The sequence below is a fragment of the Somniosus microcephalus genome, chromosome 7 (genome assembly GCF_052327205.1).
Source record: "Somniosus microcephalus isolate GS21.2 chromosome 7, FLI_Smic_1.0, whole genome shotgun sequence".
NCBI lineage: Eukaryota > Metazoa > Chordata > Chondrichthyes > Squaliformes > Somniosidae > Somniosus > Somniosus microcephalus.
Window position 1 is genome coordinate 233,768,374 of NC_140993.1, and position 14,578 is coordinate 233,782,951.

A 14,578-nucleotide genomic window follows, 5' to 3' on the forward strand; every position below is an offset into this window, starting at 1 on the left:
AAGGTCCGCATCTGTGGGGATTTTAAGGTGACAGTGAACCCAGTCCTTCACACGGTACAATATCCGCTTCCATGAATTGAGGATATTTTCGCCTCGCTATCTGGAGGTAAACGCTTCACCAAAATTGAGCTAGCCCAGGCGTACTTGCAAATGGAGGTAGAAGAAGCCTCGAAACAATACCTCACGATCAACACTCATAAAGGTCTCTATCAATACAACCGGCTGGTGTTCGGGGCAGCATCGGCTCCGGCTATTTGGCAAAGGGCGATGGATCAAGTCCTGCAAGGGATTCCAGGGACCCAGTGTTATTTGGACGACATCCTGGTCACGGGCGAAAATGACAGTGATCACCTCGCTAACTTGGAGAAGGTGCTCACCAGATTAAAGGAATATGGGCTACGAGCTAATCGCCACAAGTGCAAGTTTTTCCAGAAGCAGATCTTGTATTGTGGCCACGTCATCGATGAAGAGGGGTTACATAAGTCCCCTGAAAAGATTGAGGCAGTAGTCAAGGCTCCAGCACCGGAAAATGTGTCACAACTGAGGTCGTTCCTCGGGCTGGTAAACTACTACCATAAGTTCTTACCAAATTTGTCCACGGTATTACACCCACTGAACACCCTACTGCAAACAGGGGTACCATGGAAGTGGAACGACGAACGTAGACGAGCTTTCCAGAAGTGTAAAGAATTGATCACATCAAAAGAAGTGTTGGCCCATTTCAATCCAGCACTACCAATTCGTTTGGCATGTGATGCATCACCCTATGGTATTGGAGCGGTGCTGTCGCACAGATTCCCAGACGGGTTGGAGAGGCCAGTAGCCTTTGCGTCTCGGTCACTAACCTCAGCCGAGCACAACTACGCCCAGATTGACAGGGAGGCCCTCAGCCTAGTATGGGGAGTAAAAAAATTCAACCACTATCTGCATGGGCAGAAGTTCACCTTGCTGACTGACCACCAACCACTTGTCTCCATCTTTAAACCTAAGAAGGGCGTTCCAGTGATGACTGCACAACGGTTACAAAGATGGTCCCTGTTTCTAGGGGCGAATCAATATGAAATAGAACATAAAGGCACGAAACAGCCTGGAAACGCTGATGGACTATCACGCCTGCCACTGCCTACTGTGGAGGAAGCACCAGCAGTGGACCCTATCGAGATATTTTATTCGTCAATAATTGAACGATTGCCAGTAACGAACGCGGATATAGAGAAGGAGACCTGCAATGATCCAACACTGTCTCAGGTATATGATTTGACGGTGAAGGGATGGCCAACACATGGTGACTCACTGTTGCCAGCATTCTCATCCAGAAGAGAACAGCTGTCAGTATGCCAGGGTACAGTGATGTGTGGATCCCGAGTGGTAATTCCACCCAAGTTAAGGGAGAGAGTGCTAAATGAGCTTCATGAAGGTCATCTGGGAGGGGTGAAAATGAAAAGCCTTGCTAGGGCTTATGTGTGGTGGCCGGGGATCGATCAACAAATTGAGGATCTAACCAAGAGCTGCTCAGGATGACAGAAGGTCCAAAATGCACCACCACATGCCCCTCTACACCCATGGGAGTGGCCCTCCTCTCCATGGCAACGGGTGCACATTGATTTTGCTGGTCCATTCATGGACTCAATGTTCTTATTAGCAGTGGATGCTCACTCGAAATGGCCTGAGGGGATAAAAATGTCCTCAACCACTACAGAGAAAACGATTGCAGTGCTGCGGACCACATTTGCCAGGAACGGCTTGCCAGAGCAGATTTGCTCTGATAATGGACCACAGTTTGTGTCCGAAGAGTTTTGGAAATTTATGAGAAGGAATGGGGTCAGGCATTACACATCCGCCCCGTATCATCCAGCCACAAATGGATTGGCTGAGAGGTTCGTACAAACCTTTAAAAAGGCGATAAAGGCCATGTGCAACGATGAAATTCCACTACAGCATAAGGTGAACAATTTCCTATTAGCCTACAGAAATGCGACACATGCAGTCACCAACCAGACCCCGGCCATGATGTTCTTTAACCGAAGGTTGAGATCGCGTCTGGATTTGCTCAGACCAAATGTGCGAAGAAATGTTGAGGATAAACAATTCCAGCACATCAATGAGAAGCCGACAAGGAGCTTCAATGTAGGACAACCAGTCTTGGCACATGACTACCAAACAGAGAAATGGCAACCCGGAACGATATGCACAAGGCAGGGGCCATTAATGTAAACAGTGGATGTCGGGGAGAACATTGTGAGACGCCACGTCGATCAGATCTTAGCGTCACAGGAACGAGTCAACCCCATGTTTCGAGTACCTGGGGATGAACCCGACATACCGGTAGCATCTACCTCAGAACCAGTAGCAGTGGAAACCGATGAACTAACCGACGAAAAGGGGCCAGAATCGCCTCTGCACCAAGAACAAGAACCTCAGGAAAGGCGCTATCCCGAAAGGATCAGGAAGCCGCCCCAAAGACTGAATCTATAAATGGACTATTGTTAATGTACATGTTAAAGTGTAAATTGTTATTTGAATATTATGGGTACTGCTAATCTAAAAGGGGAGGAATTGTAGTGTATGTACCTTTAAGAGAGAACTACTTTTACAGCTCCTGTATACTGTAGTACCGGCAGTGACCACACCTGTATATAAGCCTTGAGCATGCCTCTGTACCCCCAGTCTTGAGACTACCCTACTCCAGTAAATACCTGTTGATTGTTAAGTTACAGCATCCGTGTAGTTATTGAAAAACATCATACTCTCAGAATCACGGATCTAACACTCCCCTTTTGGATAAACAGTACATAACATTCATTTAACAACTAAATAATAACTAATTACAATAACAATTTTCTCTGTACTGTATACATCAACTGAAATAATCATTTATAAGTTGTCTTTGAGGAGGCTTCCTGATCCTGACTGGATAGCGCCTTTCTCGAGTATCCTGTTCTTACGGCGGAGTTGATTCTGGCTCATTGTCATTGGTTGGTTCGTCAGCTTCCAATACCACTGCTTCTGAGGTAGACGCAATCTGTACTTCGGGTTCATTACCAGGTGCACCTGCTCGTGGTATGGGTTTGGCTTGTTCCTGTGACTCTAGAATCTGGTCAGCATGGCATCTCACGATGCTCTCTCCAACGTCCACTGTGTACATTAGTGGTCCCTGCTGTGTGCATATCGTTCCTGGCTGCCATTTTTCTGTTCGGTAGTCGCGGGCCAAGACTGGTTGCCCTATCTTGAAGCTCCTGGTTGGCTTCTCATTTATGTGCTGGAATTGCTTATCCTCAACATCTCGCCTTATGTTTGGTTTGAGCAAATCCAGGTGACATCTTAGCCTTCGGTTGAAGAACATTATGGCTGGAGCTTGGTTGGTGACTGCATGTGTCGCATTCCGGTAAGCAAACAAGAAATTATCCACCTTGTGTTGTAGTGGTATGTCGTGATTATGCACTGCCTTTATTGCCTTTTTAAAGGTCTGAACAAACCTCTCAGCCAATCCATTTGTGGCTGGATGATATGGGGCAGATGTGTAATGCTTCACCCCATTATTCCTCAGAAACCTCCGGAAATCCTCTGACACAAACTGTGGCCCATTGTCGGAGCAAATCTGTTCTGGCAAGCCATTCCTGGCGAAGATGGTCCGTAGGACTGCAATAGTTTTCTCCGTGGTGGTGGAGGACATTTTGATGACCTCTGGCCATTTCGAATGGGCGTCCACAGCGATTAGGAACATTGTGTCCATAAATGGACCAGCAAAATCAATGTGTAACCGTTGCCATGGAGATGAGGGCCACTCCCATGGATGTAGCGGGGCCTGTGGTGGAGCGTTTTGGACCTTCTGGCATCCTGTGCATCTCTTGGTCATATCCTCGATTTCTTTATCGATTCGCAGCCACCACACAAACGCCCTGGCTAGGCTCTTCATTTTTACCCCTCCCAGATGACCCTCATGAAGCTCATTGAGCACTCTATCTCTCAACTTGGGTGGAATTACCACTCGGGATCCATACATCAAGGTCCCCCGGCACACTGACAGCTGTTCTCTCCTTGGCGAGAATGCTGGCAACAGTGAGTCGCCATGTGCTGGCCATCCCTTCACCGTCAAATCATAGACCCGAGAGAGTGTCGGGTCATTTTGGGTTTCCTTCTCTATACTTGAGTTTGTAACAGGTAGACATTCGACTACGGTTGCATGGAATATCTCAACAGGGTCCACTGCAGGTGCTTCCTCTACCGTAGGCAACGGTAGGCGCGACAGCCCATCAGCATTTCCATGCTGTTTCGTACCCTTGTACTCGATGTCGTACTGATGTGCCCCTAGAAAAAGTGACCATCTTTGCAGCCGTTGCGCCGTCATCACCGGAATGCCCTTCTTTGGATTAAAAATGGAGACCAGGGGCTGATGATCAGTCAGTAGGGTGAATTTCTGCCCGTGCAGATAGTGATTGAACTTCTTCACCCCCCACACCAGGCTGAGGGCCTCCCTGTCAATCTGGGCGTAGTTACACTCGGCTGAGGTTAATGAGCGCGACGCAAAGGCTATTGGCCTCTCTGAACCGTCAAGGAATTTGTGTGACAGCACCGCTCTGATGCCATAGGGAGACGCATCACATGCTAACCGAATAGGTAGTGTTGGATTGTAGTGGGTCAATACTTCTTTTGAAGTGATTAGGCATTTACATTTCTGAAAGGCACGCTTACACTCATCACTCCATTTCCATGTTACTCCAGTTTGCAGCAGGGTGTTCAGTGGGTGCAGAATTGTAGATAAATTCGGCAAGAACTTATGGTAGTAGTTCACCAACCCGAGGAACGACCTCAGTTGCGACACATTTTCCGGTGCTGGAGCCTTGACTACAGCCTCAATCTTGTCCGGCAACTTATGCAACTCTTCCTCATCAATCATGTGGCCACAATACGAGATTTGTCTCCTGAAGAACTCGCATTTGGGGCGGTTGGCTCGTAGCCCATATTCCTGTAATCTCGTGAGCACCTGCTCCAGGTTGGCAAGGTGTTCAATGTCATTTTCGCCCGTAACCAGGAAGTCGTCCAAATAACACTGGGTCCCCGGGATCCCTTGCAGGACTTGTTCCATCGCCCTCTGCCAAATAGCCAGGGCTGATGCTACCCCGAATACCAGTCGATAAAGGCCTTTGTGAGTGTTTATCGTGAGGTATTTCCTAGATGCTTCTTCCACCTCCATTTGTAGATACACTTGGGCCAGATCAATCTTTGTAAAGCATTTCCCTCCAGATAATGCGGCGAAAATATCTTCTATCCGTGGAAGTGGATATTGTACTGTGTGCAGGACTAGGTTCACAGTTACCTTGAAGTCCCCACAGATGCGAACCTTCTTCGGTTCCCCAGGCGTGCTGCTCAATGATTTCTTCATTACAGGAACGATGGTTGTGGCCCACTCGCTCCAGTCCACCTTGGACAGCACACCCGAATGCTCCAGACTCTCCAGCTCTGCTTCAATGACTGGGCGGATCGCGTAAGGTAACGGTCTGGCCTTAAAAAATTTTGGGTTTGCGTTATCTTCGATTTTTATCGTTGCCGTTACTCCTTTTAGAGTCCCAAGTCCTTGTTGGAACACCTCTTTCGCGTCAGTTAGAATCTTTGACAGTCATCCAGGTGTGACATCATCATCCTTTTTATCAGTCACAGTTAGCGCCTGAATGGAATGCCAATCCAATTCAAATCAAATCAAAATCAAATCAAATCAAATCAAATCAAATCAAATCAACTTTTATTGTCATTGTTAGTGCACAAGTGCAGTACAACGAAATATAGGCTTGCGGCTCCCGAGAGTGTACATTTAGATTAAGACATTTAAACATTCAACATACATTTGGCTTGTAATACATTAACATTAACATAACCATAATAAAGTGCATTGGCAGATGTGCAGGCTTTAGAGTTTATTTGTGGAGTTCAGTAGGATGACAGCCCTGGGAAAGAAGCTGTTCCTAAATCTGGTCGTACGGGTGTGAATGCATCTGTAGCGTCTCCCAGATGGCAGGAGGGCGAACAGACTGTGGCTGGGGTGGGTAGGGTCTTTGATGATGGACCGTGACCTCCGTAAACAGCGTTTCTGGTACATGTGCTCTATGGTCGGTAGCCGGGTGCCGGTAATGCGTTGGGCAGTTTTGACGACCCACTGCAGGGCTTTCCGGTCATAGTAGCTACAGCTGCCATACCATACTGTGATACAGTTTGTCAGGGTGCTCTCTATTGTGCAGCGGTATAAGTTAGAGAGGGTCAGGGGTGACAGGTTACATCCCTTCCGCCTCCTTAGGAAATATAGGCGCTGCTGGGCCTTCTTCACCAGAGAGGAGGTATTGAGGGACCAGGAGAGGTCTTCCGTGATGTGGACTCCGAGGAACTTAAAGCTGTCCACCCTTTCCACCACAGCCCCATTGATGTGGATGGGGGTGTGACTTCCGCCTTTAGACTTCCTGAAGTCCACAATGATTTCTTTGGTTTTCTTGATGGTAAGGGCCAGGTTGTTATCGGCGTACCACTTCACGAGATGCTGGACCTCCTCCCTGTAGGCTGACTCATCGTTGTTGGTGATCTGGCCTACTACCGTGGTATCATCCGCAAACTTGATGATGGTGTATTTTTCGGATACATTCACGTTCCAATAATGGTGGTCCTCCACCTGGTAGTATATATAGATACAGTTTCTGTGTTTCCTTGCCGTTGTATTCAACTGGCACCCTTATTTTTCCTCTGGGGCAGTCTTTTTTGCCCCGTGTATGTCTTCAATACAATGGACGTGTCCTTCAAGGGTATGTGTGGGAATAGCCGCTCATAGTCTCGTCGATTCATGACAGTTAGGGCTGATCCTGTGTCCAATTCCATCTTTACTGGGGACCCTGCTATCATGAGGGTGACCCAAATGGTTCGGTGATCCTCCTTTGCGATCATGTTGTGTACCTTTAGACAACTTAGTCTCCTGCTTCCGGAGTCCTTATCACTCTCCTGATCTTCCGAACTACTGTCTGTCAATTTCTTTACTTTCTTGTACTTTTCCTTAGTAGTTCTTGTAGTGTTGGTTTTCTTTCCCGACCTGCAGACTCTTGCTATGTGTCCCATTTTCCCACATTGCCTGCATACTTTGTCCTTAAACCAGCAGCCCTTCTGATCATGGGTTGTTCTGCCGCAGCGATAGCACTTTTCTGCTCCATACGCCATTTCGTTAGCGCTGTATTCTTGTGGTTTCTGTTGTATTTCCGCAGCTCCCCGTGCTGCTGTTTCGTAGGATACTGCCACGCTGAAAGCCTGTTCTAGCGTCAGGTCCTTTTCCGAAAGTAGTCGTTTCTGGGTTCCTTCACTCTGGAGCCCGCAGACAAACTTACCCCATAAGATGTCTGCCAGTCCTGCTCCGAACTGGCAGTGCTTCGACAACTTGCTTAGTTCCGTAAGATAGTCAGCATTGCTCTCATCTTTGTGCTGGTTTCTTTTATGGAACTTGAATCTTTCTGCTATCAGCAGCAGTGTAGGGTTTAGGTGTTCCTGTAAGGTATTAACAATCTCTTCAAAACTTTTCTCCATTGGTTTAGCTGGGGTAATTAAATTCCGCAATAGGCCATACGTTCTCGCGCCCATCAAATTTAATAATACCGACGCCTTCTTTCCATCGGCCACTTCATTTGCCTTGCAGTACACTTCAATTCTTTCCACATACGTGGTCCAGTCTTCTACCTCGTTGTCGAAAGCAGTGATACTGCCACTCTTCGGCATCTTGAGTGATTTAAAATGGCGCCTCCTGCGCTTTTTCTTCTTCCCCAATGGAATAAAATGGCACCTCCCACGCTTTTCCTTCTTCCCCAATGGAATAAAATGGCGCCTCCCGCGCTTTTCCTTCTTCCCCTTGCTGCCACGCTGCTCCTAGCGTTCTACAGGGTAATGGCAGCGACCCGCGGCTTCGGCGCGTATCACTTTTCCTTCCCCTCATTCTATCCTCGCCACGCTGCCCGATTCTTGAGCACCGACCGCGTCCTGTGCGCTCCACCCTCTCTCTCTCTCTTCCTCCCGACGACGCTGCACGGCCCCTTTGCAGAGCCGCTTGATCGAGCCCAAGCCCACCGCAGTCCGGAAGGGTCAGCGCACTACCTGCTACCAGCACGACTTGCTGGAACACCTCGACTGGGGAGCCAGGCCCAGCTCTCCACAGCCTCCCCTGCAACTCTCCGATGGATCCCTGGGCGGTTGCCCGCGGTCGACGCCCGCCGTTCTGACTTCGACCTCCAAGAAGCTTCTCTTCAGGGAAAAGATCCCCGTGAGGTGATACAGTACTGCAGGTGAGTTCGAATCTGCCCGTCGCCAGTGTAGTGTCCGGGTATCAATAATACTCGGACTGCAGGAGAACAATAAAACAGGTATTTACTGAACAGAGGGGAACTCAAGACTGAAATACAGAAGCCTGCTATGGCTTTATATATAGGGGTGGTCACTGCCGGTACTGCAGTATAGAATCAGTTCTTCTCTTAAAGGTACATACACAACACTTACCATTCACTACAAGGCATATGGGATACTTGCCTTCATTAGCCGAGGCATAGAATATAAGAGCAGGGAGGTTATGATGGAGCTGTACAAAACGCTATTTAGGCCACAGCTGGAATGCTTGTGCAGTTCTGGTCACCACACTATAGGAAGGATGTGATTGCATTGGAGAGGGTGCAGAGGAGATTCACCAGGATGTTACCTGGGCTGGAGCTATGAAGAGAGACTGGACAGGCTGGGGTTGTTTTCCTTAGAGCAGAGAAGGCTGAGGGGGGACCTGATTGAGGTTCACAAAATTATGAAGGGCATAGATAGGGTAGATAGAAAGGAACATTTCCCCTTAGTAGAGGGGTCAATAACCACGGGGCATAGTTTCAAGGTAAGGAGCAAGAGGTTTAGAGGGGATTTGAGGAAAAACTTTTTCACCCAGAGGGTGGTTGGAATCTGGAATTCATTGGCTGAAAGGGTGGTAGAGGCAGGAACCCTCACAACATTCAAGAAGCATTTGGATGAGCACTTGAAGTGTGGACATGATGGGCCAAAGTGCCTCTTTCTGTGCTGTATAACTCTATATAGGGGGAGAAATTGGGTATAGCCCCGCTCGGGGCGCTAGAATTGGCGATGCGCAAATTTTATCGCCAGGCGCAACTTATCACCACCTCCAGCGATATTGGGTTGCTGCGCCCCTGAGGGTGATTGCGGCGTTAAATCAGGCGCTGCACGGGACTCCTAAGGCGCTAACCTGCCGGCGCTACTCAATATCTGGGCGGACGGGCGCAGCGCAGGTGCTGGCAATAATCAATGACCACGAGACATGCAGGCGCCGGCCAGCTCTTAAAGGGGCGGGTCATTTAAGTTCAGTAGCCAGACTCATCGCCCTGTAAGCCTCAATTTCGGCGCTGTGCAAACTGAGGCATTGCAAACTTTGACAAGATGGAGAGGGTGAGGCAGAGAGCGGAGCGCTTTTCCCAAAGGGCATTGGATGCTTTGGTTGACGCAGTGGAGCGCCGGCGAGCAGTGCTGTACCCTAACAATGGCAAGAGGCCTCCTCAGAACGAGTACCGCAGAGCTTGGAGGGACGTTTGTCAAAGAGTCAACTCCAGCAGCGTGGCGCCCAGGACTCCTGTGCAATGCAGGAAGAAGTTCAACGATCTCACTTGGGTCGTTAGGGTGAGTGGCTTGTTGGCAATCTTCTTCATCCCTCCATCTGCACCTGATTTTATGGCCAGAGGGTGCGCGATGCCCCAATGGCCATCTGTCAGCCAGGACCCATGGCCCTTTCTGGGAACACACACACACTTTCAATTCAGGGCATACTGTAAGGGCTGATCCACCATGGGGGGGCATGAGGTGACAACTCAGGGCATACTGTAAGGGCTGATCCACCATGGGGGTGCATGGCATGACAACTCAGGGCATACTGTAAGGGCTGATCCACCATGGGGGGGCATGAGATGACAACTCAGGGCATACTGTAAGGGCTGATCCACCATGGGGGGGCATGAGATGACAACTCAGGGCAGCATGTTTCAGAACTTCCCGCCCTTTCTCCTGGAGGGCAAGCTGGCCAGGAACCGGAGGGAACAGAATCGTACTGGCGGGGGCCCTCCTCAGCTGCAGGAACTGACGAACATGGAGGAAAGAGTCCACCAGATTGCTGGAGGCCGGATGATAGGTCCTGTCACCACTGGAGCTGTCGACCCCATTGTGCACAGCGATGGTAAGGTCATTACCTTTTTGAACTCTCTCCTTCCACTTGTTCCCCCCACCAACATGCTTTTTCAGCCTGGACCCATGTCAGAGCATTGCAGCACTCTTGCATCCCTTGCTACCACCCTGGCCTTTCGCTAAATCCACTCTTCAACCTCCCTGCTTTCAGATGCTGCATCACCAGCTCGGGAGCCGGGCTATCTAGCTGCCAGGGACACTGACTCCGGAGGCGACGACCAGGAGGAAGCCGGACCATCCGTCCCACCCTCAGGTGAGCCAGCCCATCTGCAGACTGGGGATAGTGCTTCCCTGGAAGGGAACGGGGGGGATGGATCTGAGGAGGAACCAGTTGCAGGAACCAGCAGCCTCCAGCAGCGCAAGGGGGGGAGGGAAGTTCAGGAGCATGGATTGTGCAGGACTTTGGGGCAGCACAGGAAAGGATTGTGCAGGACTTCGGGGCAGCACAGGAAAGGAGTGCCCAGGGCTTCGGGGCAGCCCTGGAAAGGAGTGCCCAGGGCTTCAGGGCAGCCATGGGAAAGACTGCCCAGGGCGTCGCGACATCATTGGAAAGGACTGTCCAGGGCGTCGCGACATCACTGGAAAGGACTGTCCAGGGCGTCGTGACATCACTGGAAAGGACTGTCCAGGATGTTGCGACATCACTGGAAAGGACTGTCCAGGGTTTCACCGATGCACTGGCACCTGCCACGCAGTCCCTCGCTGGCCTCATGCAGAGACAGATTGAGGCCACACAAGCACTGACTGCTGCCACCCTCCATGGTTCAGGCAGGATTACCCGGGGCCCTTGCAGCACCACATCAGGCCAGCAATCTGTGGACCAGCCGATGGGTCCGCATGCTGCGGTGCTGCCCCGTCAGAGTGCCAGTGTGTTGACCGACCACGGAGCTGGTGTCCGCTCTTAGGATGTCAGTAATCCTGATGCCAATGCTGGCACGTCTCCACTGCAGCTGCCATCACCTGCAGGACAGACTGCTTCCACCCATGCCCAATTGGAGCAGTCAGCATCCAGCCCCTCCAAGCCCAGAGTCCGTCCAGGCCGTCCCTCAGGGGCATCAGCGCATTCGAACAGTCAGCAGGCGTCCCCCAGCCTTCATGCAGCCACTGGGGTCCCATTACGGAGGAGCTGCAGGGAGGGAAGGGGCCGTTCTCGCAAGAGAAGTAGATCTCCATCAAAGGGGAAAGAGTAGAAGGAGCTGCAGAAACATCCTATTTCTAGAAATCAAGGCCGTGGATGGTGGTCTGAATGTTAGTCATGTTTTGGATAGTCTCCCGGGTGTGCGAGTCACGTGTTCTGAATGTTACTCATGTTTTGGATAGTCTCCCAGGTGTGCGAGCCACTTATATGTTAGTTTGTTAGTTAAGCTTTCAGTTGCCATTGCTTTGTCATGTTTGAAGGAAGCACAGGTTTCAAAATAAACAAAGAATTTTAATGTCATTGGCCATGTCTGCTATTTACAATCATTGTGGCCTTCATAGGTTTTGGGTTATCCGAATGGTTCCATTCGTGGTCTTCCAATGGCACCAAGCAGTCCGTGAGAGGGGCCTAGAACCGACTCCTTATCAGCCTCAGGCGGACGGCCCTTTCACTTTCTTGGACCCTCCCGTCTTGGTCCTCCTCCTCCTCCTCCTCCTCCTCCTCCTGCTCCTCCTCCTCCTCTGCTGGTCCTTCAATGTCTGCTGGCATTGACTGTGTGCGCAGGGTGGCGAGGTTATGGGGCATGCAGCAGACAACGATGAAGTGGGAGACTCTCTCTGGTGAGTACTGCAAGGCTCCTCCCGAATGGTCCAAACAGCGGAACCGCTGCTTGAGCACGCCGCTTGTGTGCTCCACAATGTTCCTCATCGCCTGATGGCTGACATTGTAGTGCTCTTCTGCAGGGGTGCTGGGTGTACGGAGCGGGGTCATCAGCCATGGGCACAGTGGATAGCCCTTGTCACCGAGAAGCCAGCCTTCTGGGTGAGCCGGGGCCTCGAAAAGGTCAGCGACTGAAGTCTGGCGCAAGATGAAAGTGTCGTGGCTGCTGCCTGGAAACTGTGCATTGACCACCAGGATCAGCTGTCGGTGGTCACAGACCAGCTGCACATTCAAGGAGTGGAACCCCTTGAGGTTGCGGAACTCCTCAGGATTCTGTACAGGCGCCCGCAAAGCCACGTGCGTGCAGTCAATGGCGACCTGCACCATGGGGAAATCCGCTATTGCCGCGAAGCCCTCTGCGCGCTCCCGCTGCTTCTCCGGTGTTACATTGAAGGAGATGTACTGACGCCGCCTTTTAAACAGGGCATCTGTAACCTGCTGGATGCAGCTATGCACCGCAAACTGGGAGATGTTGGCAATGTCCCCAGTTGCTGACTGGAAGGAGCCGGGCGCATAGAAATTCAATGCCACTGTTATCTTCACAGCCACCGACAGAGAGGTCCTGCACCTTATCTGCAGCTGCAGATCTTCCTGAAGCAGGTGGCACAGCTCAGTCACCACCTCCTTTCAGAATCGCAGCCTCCAAACACACTGCTCCTCCGACATGTTGAGGTAAGAGAACTGCTGCCTGAATACCCTGGCAGCGTAAGGTCTGGTGTGGCGACGTCTGTTGGCCCTCCTCTGTCTGGCCATTCCTGGCCCTCTCTCCCTCCGTCCCTGTGCCCTTTCAAGATGGTCGAGCAGCAGGACGTTCCCCTCCAAAGCAGCCCCCATAATAATAGGTCAGCAGAAATTTAAAAGGGTGTAAGCGCTCACCAGCAGCAGGGTGATGGTATGAAGGCTGAAGGTCCTCTGGCAGCGCTGGGTCAGTAGTGAAATGGCTCAGAGTTCAACTGTTACAATCTGTGTCAATCACAAATAAGTTGGGCTCCCAAAATGGCTGCCGCTTTTATACCAGTACAGTGCCCTTTAAATAGCGCCCCCCTAAGCCCGAGAGCCACTGGGGAACATTCCTGGAAGCTGTCCTTATTAGCGCCGGGCAGAACAGAGGGGGGCGCCACTGAATTTACGGTCTGGGGCGCCAAGAAGGCGTTGCACACTGAAATGACGTCATGATCTGCCTGCGCCCGGGCACAGGTGCTAAGACATAGTGTCGGCGCTAAAATACCACTCAATATGGCGAGAGGCGCTGGGTTCACTGCGCCCGCCCGAAATTTGGGTAACGCCCCAATTCTCGGCCTCTTTAGGTGCTAATTGCTGGCGCTAGCAACCGAATTTCTCCCCCATGACTCTTTGACCCTATGACTACAACTCACTAAGCCACTTCCAAAGGTGCAAATTACCAGAAACTTTGGATAAAAAACCCAAGTGCCTATCCTTGTGTGTTGTTAGTTGATATGATTGCATTAGGATGAGGGTGAGTGTGAGGGGTGGCTAGTGAGATGGAGATGTAATAATGTAGATAGAGAGGGATGGGTGGAGGTGCAAGGTTAGTTGGTGTGAGTAAGGATGTGCAGGAGTAGGGTAGGGAAGGCAGAGTGATGGGGATATGATGAGAGGCACAGGAGGATGAAGGTGAGTGTGGCTTTGTACTCACGTTTCCTGATCCAATTAGATCATTGAAAGGTTTGCACCACTGCACCCGGGTCCTCCTGATGACATCCCTGCTTGTGACCTCCTCTGCAATGTGCAACCAGGCTGCTTGGTCTCCTGGGAAGGTCTCTTCCACCCTTGGGAAGGGAAGAGGACCTCCGTGCGTGCTCTAACTCCCTCCACAAGCATATGGAGGGAGTCATGGGTGAGCCTGGGTGCAGCCCTGCACCTCTGTGCAGTGCTTGTCAGTGTTTGCAGCACCTCAATGCTGTAGAACACTGACAGCACAAATGTCAAAAGTAAGGTGGCCATGGTCCCTTTAAGGAAACCAGCTCAAGATGCATCATGAATGATGCCACTGGACCTGCTCCATCTAATTGGGCCAGGAAGCATGCTGGGCGGGTTTAACAAGCCCCATTGAGGTAAGTTCATTTCATGCAGCGCGATGGAGTCAGCAGCGGGGCTGCCAAGGTGAGCAAAATCTCGGCCAAAGAGAAGGAAAGACAAATTGGATTAAGAGAGAATAAAGAGACAGAAAGGAAAAGTAAGATTTTTTTTTTAATTTAAAATTTGACATTTTTAAAATCTCCTAAAACAATTCAGAACTTGAAGAAATGAGACTCCACACTTATAATTGTTCACTTTCTGGGCAAGAGAGCTTAATTGACAGTCATTAACAATGATCACATCTTTCAAAAGGGAATTATGCGATTAATTACTAGACTTACTTTAAGTTTAATGGGCAATTAATGTGCAAATGCTGCAACTTCATGAAAATCACGGGGAGGTGTTTTTTGCAACACTAATGGCGGAGCATGGCAAATCAACCATAGA